This window comes from Lynx canadensis, chromosome D2 (assembly GCF_007474595.2).
Source record: "Lynx canadensis isolate LIC74 chromosome D2, mLynCan4.pri.v2, whole genome shotgun sequence".
Taxonomy (NCBI): Eukaryota; Metazoa; Chordata; class Mammalia; order Carnivora; family Felidae; genus Lynx; species Lynx canadensis.
In genome coordinates, this window is record NC_044313.2 from 87,114,595 (window position 1) to 87,128,061 (window position 13,467).

At 54.7% G+C, this 13,467-nt stretch overlaps 1 long non-coding RNA gene across 1 annotated transcript; it reads left to right on the plus strand.

Moving 5' to 3' along the window:
• The first annotated feature begins 7,138 nt into the window (after positions 1-7,138).
• On the plus strand, positions 7,139-11,397 carry LOC115527316. The gene is made up of 3 exons (XR_003972886.1): positions 7,139-7,277; positions 7,943-8,115; positions 11,162-11,397. It is a non-coding gene; the product is annotated as an uncharacterized LOC115527316 (long non-coding RNA).
• The last annotated feature ends 2,070 nt before the right edge of the window (positions 11,398-13,467 follow it).

Consider the following 13,467-nt stretch of genomic DNA (forward strand, 5'->3'; position numbering starts at 1 on the left):
TGTCCACGGAACTCCTGGTGGCACAGCGAATGTGTGTCCGGAGAGAGAAGCACACAGGAAGATCCGGGCACAGAGCAGCCTCTTGGTTGGCTGACGGAGATCCTCGCCAGCAAGACACCAGTGTGCTGAGTGTCACCATTCCAGGGCTTGAAGACGGGTATGTGTGAGGAGGCCAAGGGAGCAAACAGTGGATGCGGTGCAGGCCACTCGAGTGCATGTTGGAGTTCTCAAGGGAAGGGGCTGTGCAGGCCCCTGGAGGGTGGCACCCTGGGGCAGTTGCCATAAGAGGGACGTCCACGCCCGTCACCCGCCTGAGGTGACCTGGCCAAGGAGAAGGATAGAGAGGATCGCAGTGCTCCCGTGGTTGCGGAGGCATTGGCCGCGGTCACAGGTGGCCTTGTGGTCAGAAGACCCCGGACAGGAGACCGGCTGAGGAACGGTCTGTTTGAAGCCGTCTCACAAAGTGCTCTCTCGTGTGGTGGCAGAAGAGAGGCTGGTGGGAGCTGTGTCGCCGTGAGCGGCCGGGGGCCGTGGGGACGAGACTGAGAAGGCGGCAGGCAGGCTGGACAGCTGAGTCCTCCTGGCACGACCTCACAGCCACGTCTTCTGTTTGTGTCCTCCTCTAGCAAGATGACATGGTCTGGGTTGCAGAGGAAAAGAAAGGTGACGGACCAACTTCCACACGCAGGCGGGGCAGATGGGAGAGAGCTCTGGGATAGGACTGGGTGCAGGGTGGTGGGGTCGGGAGCCAGAAAGCCTGAGATAGGGTGTCAGAGTCAGGGGACACACGTGAACCTCTGAGGAGCCACGAACCTTCCCAGGTCCCATGCGGGGTGGCGTGTGTGGCTCTCCCCGATTGGCGATGTGTCGTGGCCGCACAGCGGTGAAGCTAGACCACCTGAGCTCAGGTGAGCAGTTGTTCTGGGAATGGGGGGACCAGAGGAGGGGAAGATGGTTGTGGCCAGCGGGCAGTTCCGACTTGGCTGTCTTAGAAACAATCAGTACCCTGAGGCAGCACGTGTCAATGACGTTTCTCGAAAGGCCGCAGAGAAGAGCTTGAAGCACCACAGAGGAGACGCCCTGTCGCGGTGGCTCTGTCTCCAGGCCACAAGGGGTGACGCCAGGGGCCCCCTCTTTAGTTGATGTGAATCAGACGGGCGTGTTCTGTCTCCCGAGACCATAAGGATTTGTGAAATGGAAGGCAGCCTCTCTTCTTTTCCAGAGAGCAAGGAGCCACTGGACTCCCGTGCAGGGTTCAAGTGTGGAGGGTGACCCGTGGCTGAGGCCGGGCACGTGGGCTGGCGGGTGCTCCTTCACAGCTGCTGACCGCTTCGTGCCCAGAGCCTTTGCTGAGGGGATCAGCTGACAGCCCAATTGAGTGACTCCACCCTAGGGGCTCGGGGCTCCATGGAACTTTTCTGGAGACTTCTGAGGCCAAGGGGGACATTTGTCTGTTAGTCTAACTGCACAGAGGCCAGAGACGCTTTTGCCTTGGAAACACCGGGCGCATTGCCACCTCCTGTGTACGGGAGCTGCGAGGTGTGGTTCCCGAGGATCCTGCTGCGACTGCCCCTGTGGCGCCCGATAGTGGCTGGTGGAGGAAAACCTGGGGTCACCTGGCATCACAGCGAGGGCCTTGGCACACGTGGGCCGATGGCAGGTGAAGGCCAGAGGGGCGTATAGGAGTGCTTCCCGGTCAGTTGGGCAGGAGGTGGTGCAGACACGCAGGACGACAGCTTGACTGGGGGCAGGTGCTGGTCCACCTCGGGGACGTCTGGGCCGTGGGGATGCGTTGCACCTGCTGGGCCCGGGAGACCCTGTCTGCACAGGGCCCGGCTAGCGGGCTTGCACTGGAGCCAGGGGCAAGGATGCCTTCCTTGGAGACCTTTATCTGTGACCTCATTTTCCCAATTGACGGGTTCTGGCCTGGCTGACAAAGTCCACTTTTCTTTAGATAACAACCTTGGTGTGTGTGTGTGTGTGTGTTTGTTTGATTGTTTTCCTCCATATTTCAGGCGGACGCACGTCGGCAGCATCCCAGTTTCCAGGTTCCGTCTGGCGGACAGCTCCACGGATGCCAGCAGCACCAGCAGCAGTGCGGTGTTGCGGCGCCACCGGAAAGGCCGTGTGGCCCGTCCGCGACATGAGCCTTCCAAGGCAAGGACCTCCATCCTCTGGGGGCTCTCGTGGGACCCACCTGCCTGCTCCAGTGTCACCTGCCTTTTCCTCTGTCTGTGAGGCTCTTCTGGAACTAAAAGACTGATAGGCTGCTTTCTCTTTTCCCCTTCCCCCATTCTTCTTTTGCTGCCTTAGAATTTACTTTTGAGAGCTTTTGTTCTTTCTTTGTATAAAGTAGCAATGTGGATTAAGATAGGACCTAGTGTTAAGCACAGCACAATGCAAATTAGTAAGGGTTTGAAACGCTAATGAAGGTTAAATGAACACGTGTATTCATCCTTAAACAACAGAGAATTCACCTTTGGAGTTTAAGTACTTTTGTCCTTTGTCTCTTCAGCCGCGTATATTTTTATATATTTGTGTAAGTTTTGAGCACCTGTAGTCATGGAACAAGTTTGGTGCAGACATCGTCCCAGAGCTAGTCCCAGTCCCAGTGCAGCATGACTGAAAAACCCAGATGAGGGGCGCCGGGTGGCTCAGTCGGTCAAGCGTCCGACTGCTGATTTCTGCTCATGTCACGATCTCTGGGTTTGTGAGATCGAGACCCGGAGCCCCGCAGCCCAGCAGCCCCGCATGGGGCTCTGCGCTGACCGCGCCTGGAGCCTGCTTGGGATTCTCTCTCTCTCCCTCTCTCTGCTCCTCCCCCACTTGAAATAAAACAAAGAAAACAATAAATAGATAAAAAGTCAGAGGCGAGGCCTGCACCCCTATGTGTGCACAGTGTAGTGAGGGGAGACCAGCAGCGAATGGGAAGTAAAAGGTGAGATGTGTGTTAGTTATCTATTTCTGTTTGACAGATGATTGACAAGTCCCTAGATGGGCACCTGTGGATAGCCCCAGAGTCGAAGGGTGGCTCTCTGGGCAATTCCCAGTGTGGCAGTGGAGAGAGAGAGACAGAACTGGCAGGGACCAAGGGTCACAAGGTGGAAGGAGCTCAGTGAGCCAGGTGCTCAGGGAAAGGGAGACCGGTGGCCTGGTCATGCTGGGTGGGGCCCGGCAAGGTGGAGGCCGAGGACCACCGTGGTCTGGTCCAGGAGCCCTTGTGCTAAAGCCCACTCGCCCGAGTTCCAGAGTCTGTGTAGACACAGTAGGGGCAGCTTTCTGGAGGACTTGAACTCTGGTTGGGAGCAGAGACGGAGTGCTAGCTGGAAGGAGACACAGGGTAAAAGTTCTGTGGTTTGTGTTTTGTCATTTTGCTGTTTTGCCCTGGAGCGTCTGTGGTCACTCGTGGCTGGCTCGTGTTGTTTCTCCTGTATCTTCATTTGTCATTAGAGAGTGGGGTTTTGCCCCAATAGTCATAAATTGTCGTTAGCGTATCACTGTATAGTACAGGTGGATACGGGTATGATCTAGATAATAGTTTGTAAACGAAGTGCTTCTTCAAAAGAGATAAGGCACTGAGCATAGATGAACGGAAGCTCGATACAGACAGCACGCTTTGCGGTGCCGACACTCGTGTTCAGGACTCCAAATCTCATGGGCTTACTGAGCACAAGTACTGCCTTCTACACTGAAACTCAGGACTCCTACAACATGAAGCTGTCACCTGCCCCTAAGCCCGTTTTTATCACGTACCTGCCCAGGGCACCCTCCTGTAACCAGCACAGTGATTCGTGAGAGGTTGTCAATCAAATTCTAGGTCAGGATTTCACATTCACGTCCAGCAGGGCATTCACAGAGTGGGTTTGTTTGGTGTTATACAAGGTGTTGCGGGAACTTCGGTATCCCCTAGGGTGATACTGTAAAAGTGTAACTTGGTTTTCAACAAGGAGAACTGTTACAGGAAAGTTTAGAATAGGCACCTGTTAGAAGTCTTTGTGCTACAAGATGCCATGTTTTAATAAGTTGTGTATGTTGTAACGGAGTTTTACGTCCCTGAGTGATAATTGGTCGTGTCTCTGGCAAATATTGTATAACCTATTACGTTCAGATGTGGGGTGGAACAAAGTTCTGCGTCCAGTCGTGGTTGTTTCTAAATCTTCTCTCCATTACATCCGTCCTGTTGTTCTCTTTAAAATGTGTTTGCCTCATTTGGTCTTGGAAATTGTAGCTTCCAAGTGTGCAGTAAATCTGATTTCTCTTTTCTTTGCATGCCTGTGTCAGCCTAGTGATGTAAGGAAGCATCGGAGAAAGCAAAAGTGTTTCGTAGTGCAACCTAGCTGTGTTTGTGTGTGGTGTGGGGGAGAGTGCCCGTCTCTTCACAGTGAGCACCACAGCTGGGTAAGGACGAGCGGCTGGCGTGTGCGGGGAAGTACAGGAGCCACTGGGGGCTGGAGCGTGGCGGCCGGTTTCCACGGTACCTGCGACGGCCACCAGAGCTCGCCGTTGTCTCTCGTTTGTGTCTTGCTCGCTGCGCTGCGTACTTAGTTCCATGAGACCTAGAAGTTTCTAGGAAGAGAAATTACTGAAGCAGAGGCATAGAGTTTCGATTTCGGGATAACCACTTTTTTTTTTTTTTTTAATTTTTTTTTCAACGTTTTTTATTTATTTTTGGGACAGAGCGAGACAGAGCATGAACGGGGGAGGGGCAGAGAGAGAGGGAGACACAGAATCGGAAACAGGCTCCAGGCTCTGAGCCATCAGCCCAGAGCCTGACGCGGGGCTCGAACTCCCGGACCGCGAGATCGTGACCTGGCCGAGGTCGGACGCTTAACCGACTGCGCCACCCAGGCGCCCCTGGGATAACCACTTTTGACAGCCGTAGCCAGCAGCATTCAGAGAGCTCTTAGGGTTCGCCACCTGGTGTGTGCAGTGGTTTAGGATCCTGTGACCTGGCCCTCACAGACATCCCCGCGAACCACAGCTTGTGTGGTTAGCCCATTTCCAGACGTGCAACCAGAGCCTGAGAGCCCGGGTCCTGTGCATGAGGACACTTTGCAGGGCAAACACTGGCCACGACACCACTCTGCCACATACCCCACCTTTGCGCGGGCGCCCTTCTCCCATTTACAGTGCCCCTCGCCGGGACAGGACACCTCCTGTGTCCAGAGGACAATGATGTGGGTGTGCCCATTCTCAGGGGAAGCGCCGTGCCTCGGGACGGAACCCTCGACCAGAGAGTCCGCCTCATAACTGGGATGCCTTGCTCCCTGGACCGGACCCCCATCCCAGACCTTCCCAGCCATGCGCTGACAGGGCCGTGCCTCTGATACAGAGCTGGGCGGCAGCTGGGGGAGCCCCTCCACTGCACAGATGGTGTGTCCGTTCAGTTGAATTCTTGCGTTCAAGTGCCAGTTCGGTCACTGGTTGTTTTGTGACCGGGGTGTATTCATCACCGTCTTTTTTTCCTGCTTTGCTCTCCTGGTAAGTGAGGACAGCGAAAGGTTCATGGCCCTTGGGGTGTCCACACCCTGCCCATCGGTGCACGGTCCTCAGAGATCGGGAGCTCACATCGGCGACGGGGCACAGAGCACGCCCTGCATTCTGCTGGCTCGTGCTGCCTTTTCCTCTGTAGCAAGACTTTCTCAAGGACCAGAGGGTCGTGTGATGAACACCCAGGCGGGACGGCCTGCTCCCGCAGGTCACTGATGGCTACTTGGAGGGCTGTTTGGAGATTTTGGGGGATGAAGTCTAGGTGTACGGGCAGTGGGTGTCAGGTCCATGCGGACAGGGCCAGCACGGGCGTTGCACTTCCCAGCCTGGCGGGAGCCTCCCGTTTTGGTTGAGACTGAAATGGCCCATAGGCACGAGTCTGGCAGGACCCAGTGCCGGGCGGGGGCCTGTGTGTGGACTGCGCTGTGACGCAGGGGACGGTGTGCTCCCGGAACCCTCCGTCCCTGCTCACCTCATAGCCTGGTCGCTAGTGTGGCTCCCTGTCCTGTTCCCTTTTGGGTTTGTTTTCTCCATATCCTTGCTTCCACCTGGGTATGAAATCTACTTGTGTTGAGTGAGTCTGACCCTGTTTGGTTTTATGTGGATAATTTGTAGCCTGTTAAGGTAGCCTTTTGTTGTCTGATGATTGTCAGGAAATCAGGAGAGGAGGCAGGTGTTCTGGAGCTGTTGGTGAAGCTTGTGTCTTCCCTGAGCTCAGCTCCGCTTGGTGCTGGCCGCCATGGGTGTCCCGAGCCCCATGCAGCTTCGGAGGTCCTGGTACAAACCCAGTTGGCTGTGCCTGTCTCGCCAGTCCTACACGTGTGTCTCGTGAGATCCGGCCCTGCCTCACCACCAGGACCTGTCAAGGGTCATAACGCTGGCGGGTCCGTGGCCCCACGGTCCTTTCCAGGGCCCACAGCCACATAGCCGCAGACCCACAGCCTGTCACAGAAGGAAAAATGGAGTCTGAAGGGGTTCGTTTGTCGTGACGGCAGCCGAGGGACACTGTGTCTCCACCGTGTCGAGCAGACTGTCTGTAAGCTGCAGATGGGTCCGTCAGTTTGTAACATCAACCGAAATGGCCCCGAGAAGCAGAAGTCAGACCCGAGTGTGGTGGGGTCAGGGGGTTGGGTGCCTTGTCACTTTACACACGTCCCCGTAGATTCCAGCCTTGCATCGCTACCAGAAGTGACAGTGGATTAGGCCACAAGCTCGCTCCACTTCCCCCAAACAAAGAGCTTTGGACAATCGTGCATGGGAGGGCTCCGTGCTCACCAGGGTTTGCCCTGAATGGCGTCAGGAAACAAACACCTTCCTTCTCAGCTGGCCGTGGTGTATGGTGACATGGTTTGGGTCTCCGCCTCTACCTTCTGTGGCCGGGCTCCTGGTGGTGCGAGGTCCTGGGGAGGGTACACCCCTCGGTGCAGATGGGCTGGGGGTCTCAGTGGGCCCACTGCCCGGACGCGAATCCACCCTTTCGCCTGGCGTTAGGCCGATCCTAGGAAGTCGTTTTGGACGCTGCACAAAGCACAGCTCATAGCTTTTCAAATGAGTTGCTGGCTGTGATTTCAGGGCTGTGTGCTCCTCTGGCTGGGTGCACGGTGAACTCATGTCACTCTCCTCTCCACCCCACAGTTGCTGCCTTTGGAGGAAGAGTCACAAGATAGCACGGCAAGGACACGATGTGTACCGTCAGCTCCTTCTTCCCAGAGGTCCCTGAGCTTGGACAGGCTGCAGCAAGGGGCACTGCACAAGGCCAGCCACGAGGACACCAGGGACGCCACAAAGTAAGGGGCACAGGCATCGTAGGAGACATGCCTGTGCGCTGGTTTTCAGCTCTGAGAACCCTTTGATCTCTACATGGGGGAGAAAGGGTCGGAACAGGGATTCCAAAGAGAGGCCGATGAACTGAGTTTACGTGCACGGCGTTCTTGGGATACCTGCCTGGGTGCCCTGGGTGTGGCCAGCAGAGCAAAAGGCAGGTGGGAAAGACCAGAGTCTTGTGATGCTGGTGGCTGTAGGGCAGCCTCGTTTGCTCAGATCCTACGCACCAGCCGTCCTGAGACCTCCCTTTTCCTCCCGGTGGATCCTGGGTGACATGCTCCCTAGGGCTCCTCCCCTGGGCCGCACTGTGCCCTGTGGGGCTGTCAGGAGCCATGCTCTCTTCCCCCCACCCCCACCAGGCAGCTCCAGCCGCCTCTCTGTTACTCGCACCACGTCCTGGGGTGGCTCAGGTGTGCATGTCCTCCGTGCTCCCGGGTCACGGCCAGGGAGGGGTGCTGAGCGTTCTCGACCCAAGGTGCTTGGACTCCAGATATACTTGGGAGGGAGAGAGTGTCAGCTCCCAGGGCGCAGCCCTCCCTAGAAGCTGGGGGAGTGTGCTTCTAATCACGTGGGGCGGTGTGTCGTGTGACGAGCACGCGTGGAAGATGCTCTCCTGTGCGTCCCCCAGATCCCCAGGCTCTCAGGATGGCCCCTTGAGCAGCCTCAGCAAAACTAGCAATAGCCAGGACTCACTGAACAACGCCCCCAAGAAGAAGGGCATCACAAAATCCGTCCGCTGGTTGCTCACCCGAAGACAAAAGGTCCACCCCAGCCACGCTAGCGACGAGCCTGCATGACCAGGTTGGTGTCCCCTGCGTGTTTCCAGCGTGTGGGTGGTCTTACTGGCCTCATTCCTCTAGATCCGTGGTCTCTCTGCCTGCAGACCCCTCCCCGTGTCGGGAGACCTCACGTGGCTGTGGACACCCCCCACCTCCCATTTCATCACTCTGCTTCCCCACAGCCGCTGAATTGGAGGTTGAAAACCCTTCCCAGCGTGCCCTGGGACTCCGCAAATTGGGCGGACAAGCCGAAAAACACCAAAAACTTTAACAAATAAGCATTGTGTTTCTTGTCACCTTGCGGAGCACTTTTCAGCTGTACCTGTTTTTAAAGCAGTAGCTGTTCGTTTGTTCAATAGACTCTATAGCTGCAAAGCATTATTATGTCCTCCACGCTGAACCTGAGGTTCTTCTTAAACTGTGGGTCCTGGAGGACGTAGAGCACGTATGAAATCTTGAAGGGACTCACATGGATTCCCAGTGCACCTTGAGAAGTTGTGCAGGGAGGATATGTTGTGGCTCACGTGAGGGTGTGGCCCCAGAGCACTTGACGCTGAGCCTGGCTCCTGCACAGATGGGTTTGGGGGTCTGGGGAAAGTCCATATTAGCATTCCTGTGCTTCCGTTTTCTCACCTCTACCTGGGAACAGTGGGAGCACTTCCGTCACATGGCTTTCAGGAGTGTCTGCATCTAAATATCCACGAGATACTTTCAACACAGAAGCTCCATCACATTATGTGTAACTGCAGCCCCTGTGAGGACCTGGTCAGCAGCATTCAGAAGCTGTCATTCATGTTGGTGATCTCTCTGGCGTCCTCACTAGGCTGCCCCTGTGTTTCCTTCCCCTGTAGTGTTTGAGTTTCTCTTCAATAGACTCTGACCTTTGCAGTCTAATCAGTACATCTTATTTTCAACTGGTCTTGATTCTGACAACGAGTAACAACAGTGGGTTTCGTTTGCTACCAAGCAGCTGAGGCGCTGTGATGCCCGGGATGGGGGCCCAGAGGAGTGGTGCGGGCATATCTCTCTGGGACTTTCCACTGCAGAGCATGTCGCACGTGGGTTGACTGTGTCCCAGAGCTGAGTTAAGTGGGTGAAGGAGGCAGGTTGAAACCATATCCCAGTGATCCCACAACTGATTAAAAAAAGTGAGCTCTTTTCAACAGAAGAGGTTGTTTGCAGGCTAGCGGGGTGGAGCAGGAGGTGGGCCACGCGGGTACATTGGAGATGGGGGGACGACGGGACGGGGCCTTGAGCCAGGGCAGAAGTCAGTGGGCTCTGTGATACACCAGACATCAGGCAAGGCGTTGTGGCCGCTCTTCCGTGCCCTGAGAGCCTGCGAGGTCTGGAGTGGGGTGCCTCATGTCCACACTGGGCCCACGGAGCCCCTTCCCGTAGAGGCCGTTCCGCTTCAGCCCCCGGACTTGTCCGTTGGTTTCTTTCCATCTGCCTCAATGTAGTCTCCTTCTCAGAACTCATAATAACGATCATGACTGGCACCCTGAGTTGTACTTCAGGTGAAATGCCGTTATTTCCGTTACTGCTCACAATTCCGTAGGAACCCTCAGGCTTTTGGTTCCCTGGGAATGCAAATTTGTAGAAACTGTTCAACAGTGGTCTGCTTTGAATGTCCCTATGTTTGAAGTGTATAAAAGTGTTTTACGATAACTTGGATAGTTGCCACCTTGCTGTATGCAATTTGATACTGAAAGTAGACCTTTTGCTCCTGGAACCATGCTGGGAAAATTCTGTCCCTTAGATGTTGCTGATGTGTTTTCTTTCACATCCTTATACTTTCTGTAATGAAAACACTAAGATTCGTGGTAATGCCTTCCGGTTCTCCCACCCCACTGCTCCCCGAAATGTCTTTTTGCAAGTTGAGAGGTAACAAAAAGTGTGGATTGGCTGCTTTCTGCGTGGAGCCTGCTTTGGGTCCTCTTCCTCCTTTCTCTCTGCCCCTTTCTCCTCATACACACTCGTTCTCTCTCTCTCTCTTTCTCTCTCAAACTCTAAAAACAGGGGCGACTGGGTGGCTCAGTCAGTGAAGCATCTGATTCTTGGTTTCGGGACAGGTCGTGTTCTCACACTGGGTGAATGTGAGCCTTGCATTGGGCGCAGAGCTGACAGTGGGGAGTTTGCTTAGGATGCTCTCTCCCCCGAACTCTCTGCCCCTGCTCCACTCTTGCTGTTTCTGTCTCTTTCAAAAAAAAAAACTATAAAAAATAAATAAACAAACCAATTAGCTATTGAGGAACCAATAGTTTCACAGAGATGAGGAGTTTGGTTTCTTTCCTTTTTGCTATTTGACACTGATAGTCTTCAGAAATATTTTTGACATCATAATACGTTGGTTGCAGCCTGGGAATAGAGCCTGTAAGTTGTGTTTTGGGGGTAGCCGGATATCTCACTGCAATCCAGGGCCCTGTGCTCTGGGGGAATGTTCAGTTATTTATTTGAAAAGACACAAAACGTTGCATTCTCCTTCTACAAAACCAGGACTGATTTCCTCCCACACCACTACTTAAGACTGTCGTGATTGCCATAAGAACGAACCCATGCTTGTGAGGAGAACAGGGCAAGGGCAAGGGTGCTGTGGGACTGTCCCAGCGTGTGGCACTGTGTGCAGCTCAGAGACTATTTGGAAAACGAAAAGGTAGTATCTTCTATGGCAGGAAGGTGATTTCACATAGACAGTGGAGCAGGCCCAGGCAGCCCAGGACTCTGCTGACTTGTGCCCGGTCAGGGTCCTGGCACAAGTGTGGCCCTGTCTCCCTTTACCCCCTGGGGCTGCCTTCTGGGCAGGGGGCCCCATGGCTGTCAGGAGTGTGGGTAAATACCTGTAAACAAAATTGCAGAGCGAGGTCATTTTAAAGGGCTGGTAACTTTAGTATACGCTTTTGTTTTTCAATTTCCAATCAGTCTTGATTTCTGGATGATGACAAAACTTTAGGAAGGCACCTTCTTGGAGAAAACAATGTAGACCAAAGGACATTTGTGACTTAGCTGCTGGGTCAGCAGAGACTCTCCCTGCAGACTTCTGGGTCACTTCCTCTCTGTCCTCTATGCAGCCAAAGAAGATGCAGCTGGTCGTCGGTCCGTGACATGCTGACCTGCCCCAGCCCCTCGGCGACGGCGCCACGGGAGGCTCTTTGACTGGAATGTGAACAATGGTGGAGAATGGCCGACTTCGTATGTAACAAGGCTGTGGCCCGCTCAGGCTTCAATGATCTAAGATGACTCCTAACTGGATATCAAGCTTATCTGCTTGAATATTAGTGTGCTCTTCCACCTACTACAGCTAGGCATCGTGGGTGTCCTCGGCGCGTGGGCTCTATCAGAGCCTAGTCCTGGGGGCCTGGGCAGCTTGCCTGGAGTGACCCGCAGAGCCTGGGAGCTGAGGCCGCGGCAAGCCTGGGCGGGGGGGACCTGGGCACGTCCTCCCCCCACCCCTGCCCCACGCCCACCCTGAGCTCCCTGGCACCCGAACTCTCAGAAGACCAATCAGGAAGCACTGGGCTCCCACCGCGGGGCAGGGTGCTGGGTGTGCACCCAGGAGGAAGGCGCAAGACCCTGGAAATTATGTAGTGCAACTCTAATAAAGGTCTTCCTGTTCTTACGGAAATCAACGTTTTACATTTCTTTTTTGAACAAGTTTCAAGAGTGGACCTCATTCTCCATTTGTAGATTTTCCTTAAGTTTTTTTATGTGTATTTATTACTGAGAGACAGAAAGCATGAGCATGGGAGGGGCAGAGACAGGAGAAGATACAGATTCCGAAGCAGCCCTCACGAGGCCACCTCAGGAGGCTCTGGCACAAGATCCCTCATAGCTCAGGCGACTCTGGGATGGTTCCTTCCCTCCCCGCCACAGAGAGCTTATGGCCATTGGGTCAAGGGATGGACGCCCTGACCCGTGGGCCTTGTGTGGAGGGCACAGCTGACAATCGCTGGGATTTCCTCTTCCTGTACTGTCTCTCCCGCCAGGGCCGATCGTTTACTACTGTGAAGCATACATAGTTTCTTTCTGTGGAGTAAGACTTCCCTTCTCCTTTCTGTCAGGGCATAGTTAGGTCATTCTGTGTCTTCCTGTTCAGAACCTTTGCTGGCTGATCTTTAGTTTCTGCACTTCCTAGTCCTTAGTGTTCAGTGTGAGGTTTGGAACAACAAAGTGCTTCCGTGCGTTTTACATCTAAGATTCTGTTTTTTCCCCACCAAAGCTGGGCAAGCCTTCGGCATCTGAGAGTTTCTGGAAACAGACCAATTCCCCACAGGTACATTAGGTTGCACATGGTTTATTAAAACTTGATTTGGTGAATCCAATTATGCTTAAAAAAGAAATGTCAGTTGAGAAACAGACCAAGCACCGAGCAGATGTCCGAGGGGTGTGGCCTCTCTGAGAACACGCGTCAGCCATCCTTGGCTGTGCTCGCCCCATACTGAATGTTCCGGGGCTTGTAGGCCTTTCCACGGACCCGCCAGGTCCCACCGAATACCCTTGACTCTCCTACCGCTACACGCTCCTCCTTGAGGCCACTCTACCCTCCTCACTGCTGCCCTTAAGGTCCTTTCTTGTGTGTCACGTCGAGTGTTCTGAATGTAATTGTGACTTCACACTTTCGTCCTCGCCTTTTGCTGGCCGAGTCCTGCCACCTCCCAGGTGGGTGCTCCGCGGTACCGGGAGGGGTCTGTCCCCATGGCCCCTGCAGAGGGGCAGCAGGCGCACGCCCAGGAGGGGTTGTTGCCTCCTTCCTGATGATGTAGCTTCACTTGATGGTGTTTCTCAACATCTCTGACGTTCTGCTTTCTCTTACCCCCCTGTCGCTTGAGTCCTCGGTGGGAAGAGGTGGCGTGGATTCTGCTGATTCTCTTCCTTGTCTTCCTGCGGCACCTTTCCCAGTCCTGACTTGAGGCCAGCGCTGTGTCCACACCACCCGGTGCGTGGGCAGATTTCAGCGGGAGCAGGGAGGCTCCATCCTGCCCGGCTTCGGTGCTTGCTGGCCCCCGTGCCCTGTCCCTTCTCGGTGTATCTTACCTGACTCCTCTTTTTAAGAACATTCATCCGTGTACTCCCCAGCCCCCTCCCCGGGGAGTCCAGGGTGGTCTCCAGGTCCTCCACGTAGCTGCACTCACAAAGACTGCTTTTCCAAATAAAGTCACATGCACAGGTTCCAGAGATTTGGACATAGACGGGACCACCTCCCCAGGCCACCTGTTTCTGGAGAAGGCCTGCTCTGCCCGGTCCTACCCCGGAGGCATCAGGGTGGGGAGGACGGGCCCAACCCTCCCACGGGGAAGAGGACTCTCGGGTCACACGACAGGCCCTAGACTGTCCAGGCAGAAAGTGGAAGATGGAAAATAGTCAAGAGGACCTCTGG